Genomic DNA, 18,132 nt, shown 5'->3' with positions numbered 1-18,132 from the left:
TCCGTGAACAATTGTGATGGGCTGTCCTGGGGGTAGGGGAGGTGTCTCTCCCAGACTCGGGAAGGGTAGGTCAAGGAATTCCTGCCTCCCAGCAGGAATGTCCGCTCAGCAGGGACCTGAGGCTGAGAGGAGTCTGTGGGAAGAATGTTCTGGGCAGGGGAGCGGTGTGTGCCTGTGAGGCTGGAGCTCAGAGAGGAGGTGGGGGTGAGCAGCACGCACCCCATGCTCAGGAGCTGAGACTTTATCTCAGGCAGGGAGTGGCAGGGCTGCATTTGTCTTGCTGAAAGCCGTCTCGGTGCTGCGTTGGGGAAGGATTGGAGGGCGGCAGCTCCCTCACCCCGTGGCCTGGCAGAGCCTCCCTGGGTGTCCTGGCTCCAGCGATGATAGACGGCTTTGTCAGTGCCGGGATGCGTGCGGTTTGGAGATCGTCCACCCTGGGGCCTGGCCAGGTCTCTGGCTAATAAAAATTAGTCTCTCTGTCTCTGCATAGCAGCAAGCCTGTTCCCATCACTCGGGCTCTCAGCACTCAGGTGCCCAGAGCAGCTTCTAGCTTAGATCTCACAGGCTCCTGGGGCTGCTGGGGCCAGGGAGACCCAAACCCACCTCTGCACAGGGGTCCTGGGCCAAAAGTCTATGTCAGAATGCTGCAGCCACAAGTGACAGAAACCCAGCTCGGAGGCATCAGGGAGACCTGGGACTGTGCTGGCTCAAGCACCAAACTATAGGACGGGCAGGGGCACCGGCTTCAGGCCCCACAGACCCAACCATTAGCACACCCTCGGCCGCTCTGCCCACCCTCTCTTCCCAGCAGCTGTCCAGGCCACTCTGGGCTTGCCTCCCAAGCAGACCAAAGAAGAGGTCCTTCCTCTCCTGTTCCAGTTCAAAAACTCCCAGGGAAGGATTGTGATTGGCCGCGTGTGGTCACCTGCCCTCCTCCTGGACCAATCGCTGGGGCCGCGGCTGCCTGCCTGACTGTCCTGCTAGCCCTGTGCCCACCCTGGGGCCGTGGCAGCCGGTCTGTGACCTGAGCTGGAGCTGAAAAGCCACAGACCTGAGGGGAGGGAATGGCAGCAACCCGGTCGCCGCCCTGATTTTGTACTGCAGGCGCAATTTTAAAACTGATTTTTTAATTTAAAAAAGCAAAGATGAAACAAAAATACTTATAGGAAAATTCAAACATACAGGTAACAGAAAAGAAGGTGAAAATAAAATAAGATGTGGATAATAATACCTCTTGAAGAACTGTATGTAAGGAAATGAGAACATGCAGTCACTCAACAAACAAACGGAGGGATGGACACCCGGAAGACAGGTGCCAACACTCTTGACCCTCTGTGCCGGTGCGGGTCCAGGGGAGGGGTGAACAGACCTGGAAGACAGGTGCCAACACTCCTGATCCTCTGTGCCGGTGCCAGTCCAGGGAGGGGTGAACAGACTGATGTGGTTCCTGCCCTGGAGAACAGGGAAATGCAGAACAAGCACAGACAGATCCAGATAAACAGAGGTGAAGAGAAACAGGAGAGGAGGGGAGGGGGCCAGGCATGAGGAAGAGAAGCAGGGAAGCCATGTGACTTCGAGAGTGGTGGGGGTTATCGTTCCTTTTTTTCTTGTTTTCTTTTTTTTTAGATAGAATCTCGCTCTGTCACCCAGGCTGGAATGCAGTGGTGCCATTTAGGCTCACTGCATCCTCTGCCTCTCGGTCAAGCGATTCTCCTGCCTCAGCCTCCCCAATAGCTGGGATTATGGGCACCCACCACCACGCCCAGCTAATTTTCTGTTTTAGTAGACACGGGGTTTCGCCATGTCGGCCAGGCTGGTCTTGAACTCCTGACCCTAAGTGATCCGCCTGCCTCGGCCTCCCAAAGTGCTGGGATTACAGGCGTGAGCTACCGTGCCTGGCCCCTTTTGTTTTCTTCTTGTGGGATTTGCCTACTTATGAAGTTTGTTGAGTGTTGAGTGCTTGTATTGTTCTTCTCTGTAGTAATATCTGTGTGCTGGGGCCACTGTCGTTTGTCCCCACACCCACTCCCAGACCATCTTCTTTCTTTTTTTTTTTTTTTTTTTTGAGAGAGTCTCGCTCTGTCACCCAGGCTGGAGTGCAGGTGGCTCGATCTCAGCTCACTGCAACCTCTGCTTCCCGGGTTCAAGTGATTCTCCTGCTTCAGCATCCTGAATAGCTAGGACTACAGGCACACACCATCATGCCTGGCTAATTTTTGTATTTTTGGTAGAGATAGGGTTTCGCCATGTTGGCCAGGCTGGTTTTGAACTGCTGACCTCAAGTGATCCGCCCTCCTCGGCCTCCCAAAGTGCTGGGATTACAGGCGTGAGCCGCCGTGCCCGGCCTCCCAGCCCATCTCTTATCAGGGTTCCCTGTCTCTTTCAGGACATGGAAGTTGCTCGTGCCTACACGGCCAAACCCCTCCACCTTCTTAAAATTTTTTCAGAGTTTCTCAGCTGCCTTAATTTTAAACTGGTTTTATATAAATGCTCTGCTTTTTTCTCCTAATCCTTTCACTGTTTCAGTTTTCCGCATTTTATTCTTTAACCCAAGTGGAGTTTATTTTTCCAAGTGAAGTAAGGAGTATATAATTTATTTTCCCCACGTGGGGCAGTTGTCCTGACACCATCTACTGGGGAGTTTGTGCTTCTCCAGGCATTTTAAATGCCACCTCAATCCCACCCACATTCCCTTTTACACACGTGCGCCTGCTGGTTGTCCTGCGGGAAACTCCGATTTCCAGCTGTTTGTGCCTGGCCTGGTTCTCGTGTGAAGTTCAACAAAGACAAGAGAGAACTCTGAACTTGTCTTTGGGCCACATTGCAAATGTGTAGGCCAGCCAGCTCTTAGCCCCATTTTACAGGAAAAACTGAGGTTTGGCAAGCTTCAGTAACTCACCTTCCATTGGATATGGAGAGTGAAGGAAGAAAGAAATGAATACATAAATGAACCCACTTCACAATTAGGAACCTCATTCTGCAAAAGCAGCGATGCCAATGTGACCCAGAGGAGAAAGCCAAGAGATACTCCTGAGGCAGGGAAGCCTCCTGTCCGGAGCCCAGACTCCCTCTGCTTTAGGGTTCCTCCCTGCCTCCCGGGAGGGCCTCCTTGACCTCGTGGGCAATTTAAAGCCGCGTCATCTGGTGCCCACACCAGATGGCCAAGGCTGATGGTCAAGGCAGAACCTGCTTGGGCCAGTGTGGGTCCTTTTCCCAGCTACCCCTGCACAGTCACCCTCTCCCAGTTCCCCAAGAAAGACCAATGTCTCTCTGCCTGGGGCCAGCCTGGGGCCTTGCCCCCAGCTCCCCACTCGCCACGAATGTGTCTCTGCTGCAACCTGCTGATTTCTTGTCTTTGCACAAAACAGAATTGAGGGGGGACAGAACAGATTTGTCAGCTGATAGTTACTAAAAATGACTTTGATGACCAGTTGCCACGTGGCTTGCGGCATCTGACTCTCAGAAGGAGTTCACAGTGAGATGGTCAGGACGCAGCTCCCGTTCTGATCGAGTTATTTATGGGACTGAAGATTCTCTGGCTTTCACATTAAACACCCACCACGGGAATGGAATTAATGTCAAATCCTTCTTTTTCTGGCAGTATTATTCATGCATGAATACACAAACTACTACCAAAAAGTGCCCCTCCCTCCTTTTAGAAGATGGCTTCCAACAAAAATTTACTTTGTATCTTTATTTTTATTTTTGAGACAGGGTCTCACTCCATCACCCAGGCTGGAGTGCAGTAGCGTGATCATAGCTCCCTGCAGCCTCAACCTCTTGGGCTCAAGCAGTCCCACCGCCTCAGCCCCCTGAGTAGCTGGGACTACAGGCACGCACCGCCACACCCGGCTAACTTTTTAATTATTTGTAGAGATGAGGTCTTGTTATGTTGCCCAGGCTGGTCTTGAACTCCTGGGCTCAAGCGATCCTACGTCCTTGGCCTCCCAAAGCACTGGGATTACAGGTGTGAGCCACCAAGCCCAGCCTACTTTGTATCCTTATTAGTTCTCAAAATGCATAACACATTCACATTGTCTGTATCAGTTGTATACTACCAGTAATTATAATGATAATCCAGCCCAGGAAATAAATTTTAACATAGGAAAATGTTTAAATCTTGACATTCCAATTATGTACCTAGTTTTGTACGATAGGGGAATCAAAAGACTTTCAAACATGAAAATATATTAGGATAAAAATCGGCTGGGTAGAACAGAAGGAGGCATTAAGGGAGACAGGGGCTGCAGAAGACTCTATTTGTATCTATCTTTTAAACGGCACATAAAATGTTATTGATATCCTCATTTTTGTCTGCTGAATTAAGTTAGTAGATTTTATTCTTTAGCGTGGTTCTGGGTTTACAGGACAACTGGGTGGACAGCACCGAGTTCTCATTACTCTTTCCGGCTCGTTCCCTGGTGGGGGTGGGGGTGGGGGTCCCTGCATTGCACCTGGCACTGGTGTGATACATTTGTTACAACCGATGAACCAACACTGACACCTTTTCATTAACTGAAATCCATAGTTTACACTGGGCTTCTCTCTTGGTGTTACATTCTATGTGTCTAGACAAGCATATGACTTGTGTCTACCATTAGAGTGTCATACAGAATAGTGTCACTGCCCTAAAAATCCTCCGTGCAGTCTGGGCAACACAGCAAAACCCTGTCTCTACAAAAAAATAAATAAAATTAGCTGGGGCTGAGATGGGAGGTCAAAGGATGCAGTGAGCTGTGATCACGCTACTGCACTCCAGCCTGGGAGACAGAGTGAGACCCTGTCTAAAAACAAACAAAAAAACTTGGCCAGGCGCAGTGGCTTACGTCTGTAATCCCAGCACTGTGGGAGGCCGAGGTGGGTGGATTCTGAGCTCAGGAGTTCGAGACCAGCCTGGCCAACAAGGTGAAACCCTGTCTCTACTAAAAATACAAAAATTAGTTGGGCGTGGTGGTTGGCACCTGTAATCCCAGCTACTTGGGAGGCTGAGGCAGGAGAATCACTTGAACCCGGGAGGCAGAGGTTGCAGCGAGCCGAGATCATGCCACTGCACTCCAGTCTGGGAGACAAGAGCAAGACTCCGCCTCCAAAAACAAACAAACCTCTCTGCTGTCCCTACTCAGCCTTCCCTAATCTATAAGGCCCTGAAAACCACTGACCTTTTTACTATTTCCATCATTTTGCATTGTCCTGAATGCTATTGAGTTGGAATCAGACAGTATGTAGCCTTTTCAGATTGACTTCTTAGCAATATTCACTTTTTTTTTCTTTTTGAGATGGAGTCTTGCTCTGTTGCCCAGGGTGGAGTGCAGTGGCATGATCTTGGCTCACTGCCACTATAACCTCTGCCTCCTGGGTTCAAGCGATTCTCCTGTCTCAGCCTCCCAAGTAGCTGGGATTACAGGCACTGCCATCACGCCCAGCTAATTTTTGTATTTTTAGTAGAGATGATGTTTCGCCATGTTGGCCAGGCTGGTCTCAAACTCCTGACCTAAGAGATCCGCCCCCTTCGGCCTCCCAAAGTGCTGGGACTACAGGTGTGAGCCACCGTGCCCGGCCATCAGTGTTCACTTTCCATGGCTTGATAGCTCACTACTTTCGTCATGGATAATATTCTATCATCTGCATATGCCACAGTATTTTATCTATTCACCTATTGAAGGCTGTCTCAGTGGCTTCTAAGTTTTGGCAAATACAAATGAAACTTCTATAAACGTTTATGTGCAGGATTTTGTGTGGACATTAGTTTTTAACTCACTTGGGTAAACACCAAGAAACATGAATGGTGGGTTGCGTGGTAAGAGTGTGTAGTTTCATAAGAAACAGTCAAACTGTCTTCCAAAGGGCTGTACCATTTTGCATTCCTGTCGGCAATGAATGACAGCTCCTGTTGCTTCACATCCTCACCGGCATCTGGGGTTGTCAGTGTGTTGAGTTTTAGTTATTCTAACAGGCGTGTCATGGCCTCTCGTGGCTTTGCTGACCCACTCCCTAGTGGCAAGGCTGCTGGGCATCATTTCCTATGCTGATTTGCCAGATCATCTTCTAGATCTCTTCTCTGATAAGGTGTCTATTCAGATCTTTTGCTCATTTTTAATTGGGCTGTTTGTTTTCTTATGGTTTGGTTTTAAGAGTTCTTTGTATATTTTAGATAACAGTTGTTTATCAGATATGCGTTTCCCAAATATTTTCTACTAGCCTATGGTTTGTCTTTTCATTCTCTTCATAGTGTCTTTTGCAGAGCCGAAGTATTAAGTTTTAATGAAATCCAACTTACCAAATTTTTATTTTATACATCATACTTTTGGTGTTATATTTTAAAACTCACTGTTTTAGGTAGGGAGCTGAGTGAAAATGTAGGTGTTTAAGAAGAGTTTATTCAGGTATTTTTAATGAACGACAGTGGCTATCAAATTGCTGTGGTACCTAGAATCCATTAGCCACCCACTTATTTTAAAATATCTATACCTATAGTGTATCAGACTTTCTATTCTTGGCAGCTATCTAAACTTTTGTTGCAGATTTTTAGTTACAACAGAAAATGTTTGAGAGTCTATAGTGCTCAGAACTATTTTCTGAAGGTCAGCAACGGTGATGGCCTGGCCTCCTGCTGGACCACGCTGGCCTGGCAGGACCCCAGCTCTGCCAAAGACCAGCCTGTGTTTTGCGATTACTCAAGCTTTCTGGGTCCCGGTGTTCTCCTCTGGCAAACAAGGCTGGTGGCAAGACCTACCTCCTACGGTCACGGAGGGCACATGAGAGGGCCTAGCGCCTGCCCTTTGACCAGGGCCCCATAGACAGCAAGTCTTACCTGGTGTCAGAAGAAGGGACCATGACTGCGGGGAGGTGACAGTGCAGGGAGGCCTGTGGCAAGTGTTTATAAATCGCGTCTTTATCCTAACCTTGAGCTGGGCACTGTTGGGCGGTTGAGAAGGAAATCAGATGTGCATGCTGCCCTTTGGGGAGGGGGATCAGGATGGCCAGAAGTGCCGTTGGCAGGACAGAAGCCTGGGTTTGTTTTCCTGAGGGCAGCAGGGTGGGGCCTCAGAGGCGCACCCAGCACAGGTCAGCAAAGCTGGGGCTGCCCCGCTGTGCACCGCGGGCCCTAGAGCCAGGCACAGTCTCCCGGGGCTTCCATGGGTGTGTGATCCGGGCACTAGATGCTGATGGGGAGTCAACTTTACTTGGAAACGCTGCCATGCCATGAGGAGGGGAGGTGATTTCTTTTTTTTTTTTTTTGAGATGGAGTATTGCTCTGTCACCCAGGCTGGAGTGCAGTGGCGCTATCTCGGCTCACTGCAAGCTCCGCCTCCCGGGTTCAGGCCATTCTCCTGCTTCAGCCTCCCGAGTAGCTGGGACTACAGGCACCTGCAACCACGCCCGGCTAATTTTTTGTATTTTTAGTAGAGACGGGGTTTCACTGTGTTAGCCAGGATGGTCTCGATCTCCTGACCTCGTGATCTGCCCGCCTCGGCCTCCCAAAGTGCTGGGATTACAGGCGTGAGCCACCGTGCCCGGCCGTGGTGGTTTCTTTTAAGTGAATTGAGCTCCTGCCTCTATAGACAGTGACACACTGGGAGCTCCATGGGTGCACCATCGAGCTCCCTCCTCCATGGTCTGCCTCCTCCCGAGCCCTGAGTGTGGCGCTCCAAGGTCCTGCTCGCCCGCGGTCTGTCTCCCGCACAGGTGACGCTGGCCTTGTCGGACAGACTGCAGACATCTTTCACATAGGGCTGGCAGTCTCCTCCTTAAATGTCTCCTCGAAATTCCCAGGAGCTGTGACTTGGCCGCATCCAGGGCAAGAAACCAGTCCTTGGATAAGGCAGCAGGAAGTCCGTGTGGCTGAGAGGCTCAGCCTCTCCACCTGTAAAATGGGCGTTCCGGGAGCATCCGCACAGCACGGGGGGAAATGCAGAGACAGTGCCCAGCTCTGCCAGCTACTGCCAGGACCATCTGACCACCCTGTGACCGCTGGGCTAGGCATCAGGCTGACCCACTCACAGCACAAAAGGAAGCCCTCCTGCCTGCAATATCCCTTTCTTCTCTACCGTGCCACCGTGGTTCTCATGAGGAGGGAGGAGGGGCTGTGGTAGGGCAGGTGCAGCGCCTGGGTTGTGGTGTCTGATGGCTGCAGTGGTATCTTCGGTGCCTTCAGGTCTGTCACTCCTCAAATGGTTGTGAGCACCCTCTGTAAGTCAGAGACGTTGCAACTGGTCACTTAACACCCGAAGCCTGCGGTCCAGAGAACTGAGACCACGGACGTGCCGCTGGTGCTGGGTGAGGGCTTCCGGCCCAGGTCCAGGCCAGTTTCTGCTCCCAAGCTCTGTGGGAAGCCAGAGCTGCCACAGGCATTGTTGAGCTCACAGCCCGACTGACTTCAGGGTGCTTCGCTGCTGAATTCTCCCACCTGCCCCCACTCCAACGTTTATGTTGCTTTGTAAAATCTCTGAAACCTGGGGGCGTTTTAGGATTATCACCGGCAGAATGTTTTCCTTTCTTAGTGGCACATAAAATAATGGTGCATCTTAAAATCCAGTGTGCCTCACAGCCCATGAAGCCAGGGAGCCAGGATGGATAAATTTCGAGCATAAAATCGGTAACCTTAGGCAACACACCCAACGCATGGGGACTCACACTGTTCTGTGGGGTGGGCTCAGAACCCCCCTCCATTCCACAAGGACTGGGCTGAGCCACACGGGCAAGCACCATGTTAAGCACAGTCTGAAAACCAGGAGAATGAAGGTGCTTGGCGTTTGTGTCACAATTTTCACGGAGTCTGGCGGGTTCTAGACAGCATTTCCCACAGCCAGGAGCTGGAGGAACTGGCTGGGCCACACTGCGGTTAGGGACCCAGCTGACCAGACCGCTGCTCAGGGACTGCAGGAGGGGCTGGTGCTGTCCTCCCCCTCACGGAGCCCCCGTTCTGGGTTTCTGTCCCCTTCCTCTGCCAGCTCAGGTGGGCAGAGCCACGTCCATGAGAGGGACGAGGGGTGGGGGAAAAAGGCCCGCGGCACAAAGCTGGAATGGGCCATGTTTCACACGTTGCTATATTTTTATATTGGGGATTGGGGACCTCGGACCGTCACATGCAAAATTTATGCGAAATGAGAGGCAAACCAAGGCCCTGCTGCTCTGAAGGTCTGGCCTCTTGTGTCTCCTAATGGTGACCCCTGGGCCCCCCACCCGCTTGTGTCTAAGAAATAAGAGCATTTGTGAGTTGGGGCAGGAAACAGGGAAAAGGCGCCAATTTTACTAAAATGTACTAAGCAGGCAAATGCACCAGATACGCCACAAAGTACTTTAGGGAAAGGCAAAGCGGGCGGGGGAGGGGGCCTGCCAGCAGAGAAAGTGCGGAGAGGCCAGAGCAGCGGCTCGGGGCGTTTCTACAGGTGGACATGAAACGCACAATATGCAAATGAATGCAAAGCGTATGCAAATGACCTGGCCCCGGGACCAGCGGGGAGCGAGGGCTTCGCATCGGACCCGCCCGGGAGGCTGAGCGGGGGGAGCGCGACCCCTGCCGGCCACGCACGGAGGTGGCCCCGGGCCGGGCCGGGCGCCGCGCGGGGGGCGAGCGGGGGGCGGGGGCGGCGGCCAAAGAAGCGACTTCCCCCCCAACTCCCCACCCCCCCAACCCCCCACCCCCCCAACCCCCCAACCCCCCAACCCCCGTTCAGCCTCCCGCGCGGCCGCCAGAAGCCGCGGCTCTAAAGCTGCGAGGCCCGCGGCCGCAGACTGCTGCGCGGTGGGTGTGCGCGGCCTGCGGAGGGGGAGAGGGTGGGCGCAGGCGGGGGCCGCCCCCCAGAGCCGCGCCCCCTCCACGGCGCCCGCGCCCCTCATCCTCTTCGCGCGCCCCCGCCTGCGTCCCCCCCGCGCCGCCCCCCGCAGGAGGCGGTGCGCCCCTCGCCCCCCTCCCCGCGCCCCGCGCCCGGCGCTCCGCACAGCCCCGGCCCCCACGGCCAGTTCTTAGGGCGCGCCCCGGTGGCGGAGGCGTTGGGGACGGCTCTCGGCGGCCGGGAGCCCCTCTCCAGGCCGGCGCCCCGGGGCGGAGCTGAGCGCGATGGGCGCCGGGCGGGAGGCAGGTGGCGCAGCGGCGGCGGCGGCGGGGGGCAGGAGGCGGAGGCAGAGCGCGCGGGGCGGGGGCCGCGGGGCCCCGTGAGACTCTCGGGCGAGCGCGCGGCGTTAGAGCCACAGGCGCGGCGGCTGGACCCGGCGCGGGCCGCGGAGGCCGGAGACCGCCCCGGGCGGGGTGCGCGCTTTGTTCCCGCGCGGGGTGGCCGGAGCCGAGTCCCCGGCATGGCCCAGGCGGCCGCCCCGCGCGCCCCAGCCCCGCCGCGCGCCTGAGCCCGGTGCGGCGCCAGAAGACAGCGCGCAGCCGCCCCTGAGTCGTGGAGGCGGGGACCAAGCTGGAAGGAGCAGCGACTCCCGGACCGAGTCGCGAGTGTGCGCCGTCCGCCGCCCCCCGGATCCCCCGATCCCTCGGACCCCCCGACCGTAAGTGCCGTGTCCGCCCCGCGCGCCGCCGCCGCCGCTCTCCCCCGACTCCGCCCGCGGCTGCCGTTCCCGGATCTGCGCCGCAGCCGCGCGGAGCGCACGGGCCGTTTTCAAAGTTGGTGCCCACGGCAGGGTGGAGCCAGCCCGCCCAGCGCCCACCCATCCGGGCTGAGCGCAGCCCCCCATGAGCGGAGCCTGACCTGCGGGGGCTGCGGCGAAACTTCGGGGTGAACGACGCGCCCGGGCGCTGGGAGTCTCGCGGGCTCCCCTGGGGCCGCCCGATTTTCCTAACAAAGGCCCCGCGGCCCGCGTGACGGAGACCCGGGAGTGGGGAGGCCGAGGGCGGCCCTGGGAGAGGCAGAGGTGCCCGCGGCCGGGCTGGGGAGGAGGGTCCAGAGCTCCCTCCTGCCCCTCCGTCTCCTGCCCGGGTCCCCGGCGCTGCCCCGCAGGCTAAAGGTGGTCCGCGCTGGGGGGCCTGGACCCTGCCTGGCGTGCGGTCCCTGGGGTCCTGACGGCCGCGGGCCTCGGCACAGCCGGGTGGCAGCGATGGCGCGCACAGTCTTTGGGAAGCGTCCATCTGTGTTGGGCAGGCCCGGAGCCAGGCTGTGGGAACAGCGGGGAGGGAGGTGTGAGCCTCTGTGGAGGGACAGATGGCTGGAAACGCAGCCCTAGACGGCTGACTTCACTTACGTGGAGCAGAAGGCGGCCAGGCTGGTGGCGGCGACTCAGAGCCGCTGGGCTCCGAACACACTGCGGGGCTGGCGCTCCCCCGCCCCTGCGCCCGCCCTGTGTGTGCTGGGGCCGCGGCCGGGCTGTGCCCGCCCCTCCTTCACCCTTTGGGCTGAGGCCGGCTGACTTCAGGCCCATTCCAGGGCCCAGGAAGAAAAACCTTTCCCTTGAAAGGAGAGCACGTCGCGTGCTCCTGTGGGTGGGGGCTTGTCGGTAGCTGTCAGGCTTGTGGCCCCGGTCAGGGTGCGGCTTCTGTGCGTCCGGCCCGGGTGTGCGTTTCCTCTCCTGGACCAGGAACAGGAGGTTCCCAGGGCAGCCACCTCGGCGGACGGGTCGGCCGGGGATAAGGGGCGGGGGCCGGTTATTCGGTGCCTGGCATTGCTCTCAAGTTGCTGAGAGGTTGGGGAAACTTCTTGAGGCTGGGACTCCACTGTGTCCCTCAGACCTGAAGGGGTGAGGGCTGGGCCTGAGCGCGTCCGACCCTCACCTGCCCCTGGCATCGCTTTCCCGGCAGGGGAGGAGGCAGGAAGGCCCAGCCCACAGTTCTGGGCACGTTCGTCCGTGGAGGGCTGGCTCTGTGTGCCTCTGGGGTTGGGCTGTGTCCTTTGCCCCCACTCCAGTCTGGGCGTTGGGAGTCAGAAACTTCCACGGGGGCCAGACAGGCGGATGCTGTGCAAGCCGGAGCCGCCGGGAAGGTCCTGTTCTGTGCGGCCGACAGCACCGTGCCTGGAAAAGCCATGCTATTTGGGACCGTCCTGCTGGGCAAGCGGCCACTCTTCCACACTGAAAGGGAAACAGAAAGGAAGAAGCGCCCAGAGCAGAGGAACAGATGTGGCCTCCACCCGAGATTGGGGCTCAGGGAGGGAAGAGAGTATCGCATCAGGATCAGTCTTCCGGCAGGCTCCATCTCTCCTGGGATGTGCTGGGATACTCTAGTGACAGGGGAGAAGGGAAGTTCACATGAGTGGTTCGTGGTGCTGGGGCCGTGCTGTCGCCACCTGTGAAGCCAGGGCTGGTGAGTGGGAGGGCTTTCCCCAGACATCTTCTTCCAGAACCCTCTGGGGCTACGAAGCCACACGCCAGCCGCCCGAGCCCCCCCTGAGCTCTTCCCCTGCCGCCCGCTATCCGCGTAATTCAGTTACCACCTCCAGGAAATCTCTCTGGTTTGGCTCCACATATTTTCATTTCTGCATGACTGGAAGAAATTAATTTTTCTCCCTACGCGAGGATCTGGAGACGCTGCCGGCAGGCTGGGTCACTAATCCCCAAGATCCCAGCCCTCAGGGCTGCACGGGGGAGGGCCGGGCCTCGCCGCTGCCGCCTCTGGGGTGGCAGGGAGGGTGTGAGGTGGGTGAGGCATTTCCCTGCCAGCTTCTGGAACCATCTTGGGGCTCTCCGCTGGCCTCCCCCTCCCCTGCTGCACCGTTAGCAGGTTGACTTTGGGGTTTTCTGATTCATCCTCAGCCTCCCGCAGCACCAGGGTGGAAGGATGCTGGTTGAATTAAGTGGATCTGAATTTCCTTCCCAGGCAGGGAGGAACCAGAAGCAACTTCAGCGTGCCCCTGTGCTGTGTGTGCCACGCGGGTGTTCAGACCCAGCATGGAGGGAGCAGCAGGGCCTTGTTAGTGGCGCCACAGGTGAAGGCTCTGGCGTCTCCGTGGGGCTGCTCTCCTGGCCCGCACTTGCTGCACTGCCTGCCTGTGGCCTGTCTCTCCTGCTCACAGGGTCGTGGAGCCTTCCTGGGTGGGTCTTAGAGCCTACAACAGCGCTGGGGCTTACACGCACTGTCGCGTCCCTGTAACTCCCACGAAGGCCGTGGAGCGCTCCCCGTCTCCGACGCCGGGAGAGGTACAGTCCACAGGTCATGCAGGGAGCCAGTCTGAGGGCCGGCTGCAGCGAGTGTCTCCAGGCCCCTGTCCAGCTCTGCCCAGTCCCTGTCCAGCCCCGCCCAGTCCCTGTCCAGCCCCACCCAGTCCCTGTCCAGCCCTGCCCGGGCGTTCCTTTGCCTGTGCCGTCGGTCCCCATCCCCAGCCTTCCGGGCCACATTCTTAGAGCACCTGAGCACCCCCAGGGGGCTGGGAGATCTGGTGGCTGAGGGCTCAGTCGTGACTCGGGGTTAGCACTGTAGGTGCAAAAGCCCTCACCTGGACAGAGGCCCTGGGCCCCATCTGGGGTCAGGGCACTGGTGGGAGAACTTGACCTCTGCCCTGCCTGGGTCATGGAGCCCCAAGGCCAGCCTCGTCCCAGCTGCTCTAGTCCTGCACCTCTGGCCAGCCCCACCTCTGGTTCCTGCCCTGCTGTGCAGGGGAGGGGGGTCGTTGTTGCTAAAGACCCTCCAGAAGCCACTGGAACATTGCCCGGCTATTATCACAGACATAGCATCCACTGTTCGTAGAAATCCACATCCAGGCAACCGATGTCACCTCCCAGGCTGGTCCCAGGCCCCTGGGGACGGGAAGGACCCAAACTCTACAATTTGTCAATGCCAGAGGGTGGCTTTGCCACCACTTCACTTACAGGACAAAAAGTGCCTGTCCTCCAGTGCTCATTCCCTGGGCAAGTATTGATCGAACACCTACTCCATACCAGGTGGGGGCAGAGTCACATGCAGTGAGAGGCACCCAGGCCCTGCATTGGATCCTCACAGCAGCCCTGAGGGCACCGCTGCTGTCCCACTTTCCAGACGGGGAAGCTGAGGCCCACAGAGGTTCGCAGCTTGCAGCACAGGAGCCCGACGCGGGTGGGTACCACGGGGCTCTGCCTGCGACACATCCAGGGTGGTCAGGCCCCTGGAACTTCCCACTGAGTTCTGATGCGGGAGGGCCAGCGTGGGGACGGCAGGGAGTGGGCCTGCAGAGTCCAGTGCACACTGTGGGCTGGGACCCGCTGCCTCGCAGGGGCAGGAGGGGGTGGAAACACAACTGCTGGGGTACTGGCTAGGGAGGTGCAGGCCGCTTGAGGGCAGCTCAGAGGGATGCTCACGACAGCGTCACCATCCTTGTTTCCAGGGTCTGGGTCAGGTTGGGTGGATACCACGCTGTTCATCCACCTCGTGGCTCCGTCTCTCTGGGAAGGCCTGCGTCAGTGAACCACACCCCAGATCCTTTCCTGGGAGTTTTATTCTCCACCCCCTGACTTTCCTGGGCAGAGTGAGAAGGCCTGGTTCTGCTTCTGCAGTTCCCCAGGCCGGGACCCTCCTTTCAGCGGAGCCCAGGCTGTGCTGCAGGAAACAGCCCACCGGGCAGGCCTGGGAGGGCCGCCTTAGCCAAGAGCAAATGCAGGCAAGGGCTTTGCTTGTCTGGAAAAAAAATTCCTGGAGTGGAAACCGCCCTTGTAGCATCAGTGGAAAAGACTCAGGCGGAGACCTGGCAGTTGAGCTGGAAACTGACGATGAGGAGAGTGAGAGATAACTGCTCCCCAGTCCCCACTTCTGAGCTCACAGCTTGCCCCGAGGGTGGAAGCTGGGGACTCAGGACCCGCCGGGATCCGGCTTTCTGCCTGTGCTATGGCAATGAGTTTCCTGTGGCAATAAAACAGAAGTTCAGACTTCTGCTTTTTGTAATTCGTGGGACCTCACTGAGAGCCAGATCTCACTGGGAAGGAAAACAAAGATGAATTTGGCCGTAATAAGGAAGACGTCTCCCGGAGCCAAGGCACCAGCAGCCCAGCCGGCAGCTCACCCTGCACTGCTCTAGGCAGCCTGTCTCTGCGTTTCCCGCCTGCTCAGCCACCCAGGGCCGGTTCTGCCCCCTGTCGGAACTGGGCAGCTCAGAGCCTCCTCGGCTGCCCCTGAGGCTGGGGTCGTGGTGGATGCTCGGCTGCCCCTGAGGCTGGGGTCGTGGTGGATGCTCGGCTGCCCCTGAGGCTGGGGTCGTGGTGGATGCTCGGCTGCCCCTGAGGCTGGGGTCGTGGTGGATGCTCGGCTGCCCCTGAGGCTGGGGTCGTGGTGGATGCTCGGCTGCCCCTGAGGCTGGGGTCGTGGTGGACGTGGCAGGAGGAGGTTTGGGGAGGAAGTCCGGGCACCAGGGCAGTCTTCTGTTTACTCAGCAGAGGAAAGTCCACACTGGGGAGGCAGCAGGTGGGACCTGCCGGCGACCAGGATGGGAGATACCTGGGAGACGCCCAGGAAACGCCCGGGGCAGTCAGGAGGGCTCCTGCGCACCCTGGTGGCCCCAGGTCACAGATGGAACTAATGAGGAAGTCCCCACCCAGTGTACCCGACCTCCCTGAGTACCCGGGAAAGCCAGGGTGCTGTCAAGCCAGCAGGGGAAGCAGCTCCAGCTGCAGTGACACCCTCTTACAGGTGGGGAGGGGCTCCCCACCAGGGCCAGGGGTGACTGCAGCCCCCTGCCGTGTTCCCGGAGGCAGCGGGGAGGGGGATGGGCAGCCCCTCGGCTTCTTGGAGCCCGCACCTGGATTTGACTCCCCTCCCAGCAGCTGCGTGACCTACAGCAAATATTCCCATCTGTCCCTCGGGTCTCAAACGCAAAATGCAGTCACAAAGGCATCTACTCCTTTGGGCTGTGATGAGCTGGGAAAGGTCTGTGTGTGTCTGGGCTGGGATCATCAGCCTCGTCCCCTTTCTGGGGGGACACCCGGTGGTGTCCTGAGGCTCGGTGGTGGCTGCGGCATGAAGGCAGCTCTGCACCCAGGCGGTCTTCTCTGCAGGCCCCGGAACAGAAGTTCACTGTCTGCACCTTTGCAAAATGGGGTGGTCCAGAGAGACTACCTCGATGGTCAGACTCCTGCACAGCCCAGACCCGAGGCCCTGTGCCTGCTCCACCCATGCGAGGACAGCCTGCAAGCTTGGGGCCAAGCCCTGGGGCCCCGCGTGCACCACGCCACCTGCAGACCCATTTACAGAGGGGAAACTGAGGGTAAGATCAGTTGCACTCGAGTTACTCCCTGTCAGAGGCAGAATTCCCACTTGGGAGCCGAGGCCACCTGACTCGGGCCATCCAGAGCCTAGGTATTTCTGCACCACCAGGGTCCCCACGCAGGTGGTGGGGAGCTCTCACCAGGCCTGGGGATTGCCGGGCCCCTCCCCTTGCCTTGGCCACCACCCCGGGGCTCCACAGCCTAGTCTAGCCCAGCCTGTACTCAGAGCACAGTGGACAGGGGGCCCTTTCACGCAGCCTCTCCTGCACCAGACATCAGAACCAGGACTGCCTCTGACTGGGGGCAGTGTTGGGTCTCTGGGCCGTGGCTGTGCTGGAGTGGACAGAACAGGGGCCTTGGGTGCTGGACTCCACGTATCCCTGTGCCTGATGGCGGCTTGCAGCTCCACCACGTGGCCTTCAGCTCCCTTAAAGAATGCGTCCTTCTGAACTTCGGGGGTGGAAGAGGGCAGGGCACGGCCCTTCATGCCTCTTTTGCGGCGTCTCTGCCTCCCTTACCAGGCCCTGCCAACAGCAAGAACAGGCAGGCAGCGAGGCCAGACTTCTCTCCACTCCTCTGGGCCTCCGTGTCCCCGTCTGTCCCTTGGGGGGGTTGGTCAGCACTGCACACTGTGCACAGGGAAGATGGAGCCTCTCCTGTCACTCCCCGATGGTGCCGGCCAGGTGTGTGGCTGAGACCCTCTCTGTGTGGCCCTGCTGGCTGCCATGTCCCCACCGTACCTCTGCGGCCGAGCTGCTCCTTCAGGGTCCAGCACTGTTCATGCCCAGAAGCCCAGGCCGAGCTGCTCCTTCAGGGTCCGGCACTGTTCATGCCCAGAAGCCCAGGCTGAGCTGCTCCTTCAGGGTCCGGCACTGTTCATGCCCAGAAGCCCAAACCATCCAACAGGGGACCTGGGAGCAGAGTGTTCGGGAACATGCACGGAGCCTCCCCTTTGGGCCCAAGTCGGCCTCTCCTGTGACCTGAGCAGCCACCGTGGGGCAGCCCTTCTCGCCCGTGCCTCCATGTGCCGAGGGGCGGCCTCTCCCAAGGGAGCGTCGGCACGCCAGGGAAGGGGCGTGGATCATTTCAGACTGTCTCGTGGCCACGTTGAAAAAGGGAAGAGGAGACTAGGCAAAATTAATGTTTATAATATATAATCTTACTTAACCCAGTGTGTCCAAAACTCATTATTTTCAACATGCACTGATTTCTAAGTGACTGAGGTATTTTATTTCAGCTCTCGCGGGGGCAGCGTGCAGCTTGGCTCACTGGGGTCTCGCTTCTGTCCTCTTCGTGCCGTTCTTGTGCTTGCGGCTGCTGTGCCGCACAGAGCAGAGGGACAGGGATTTCACCAAGTCACACACACATGGCATGAAGTGGCCACTATGGCTGTGGGGATGCAGACGTGTGGCACTGTGAGGCATGTGAGGCGTATAGAGGCATGTGACGTGTGCAGAGGCGTGCAGACGTGTGGCACTGTGAGGCGTGCAGTCTGGGACCCTGCCCTGGGGGAACGCAAAGCAGCCCCCAGGAGTTGACCAGTGAGGCAAACGGGAGGTGCACCAGGCAGGGCCGGGGCCACAGAGCAAAGCCTGTCTGGAAAGGAGAGGAGGCTGGTGGCTTGCACACTGAGGGCCTGGCCTGTCTCTGGGCGTGCGGACTTCCATCAGAAGTGACGTCTCCGGGTCCTGGTTCCATGCCATCACCTCCCTCGAGCTCCCAGGACCTGGCCCAAGAGGCCATTTTTCTTTTCTTTCTTTCTTTTCTTCCCCCAGACACAATCTCACTCTGTCGCCCAGGCTGGAGTGCAGTGGCGCAATCTCAGCTCACAGCAACCTCTGCCTCCCGGGTTCAAGTGATTCTCCTGCATCATCCTCCCAAGTAGCTGGGATTACAGCCACACACCACTGCACCCGGCTTTTTTTTTTTTTTTTTTTTTTGTATTTTTAGTAGAGACAGGGGTTTGCCATGTTGGCCAGGCTGGTCTCGAACTCCTGACCTCAGGTGATCCACCCGCCTCAGCCTCCCAAA

At 57.9% G+C, this 18,132-nt stretch overlaps 1 protein-coding gene across 6 annotated transcripts in view; it reads left to right on the top strand.

Annotated features, from left to right (window-relative positions):
* Positions 1-18,132, top strand: part of CBFA2T3 (CBFA2/RUNX1 partner transcriptional co-repressor 3) — a 102,076-nt gene that overhangs the window by 24,143 nt on the left and 59,801 nt on the right. Inside the window, exon 1 of one of the 6 annotated variants that reach the window (XM_054454234.2) lies at positions 10,071-10,494. The exons of the other annotated variants lie outside the window; for them this stretch is intronic. The gene's annotated coding sequence lies outside the window, so the exon portion shown is untranslated. Of the gene's footprint in view, positions 1-10,070; positions 10,495-18,132 lie in introns of those variants that run through there. 6 annotated transcript variants of the gene reach the window in all.

Source organism: Pongo pygmaeus, chromosome 18 (assembly GCF_028885625.2).
Source record: "Pongo pygmaeus isolate AG05252 chromosome 18, NHGRI_mPonPyg2-v2.0_pri, whole genome shotgun sequence".
NCBI lineage: Eukaryota > Metazoa > Chordata > Mammalia > Primates > Hominidae > Pongo > Pongo pygmaeus.
The sequence above is the reverse complement of the archived record's forward strand: the minus strand, read 5'-3'. Positions and strand labels throughout refer to the sequence as shown.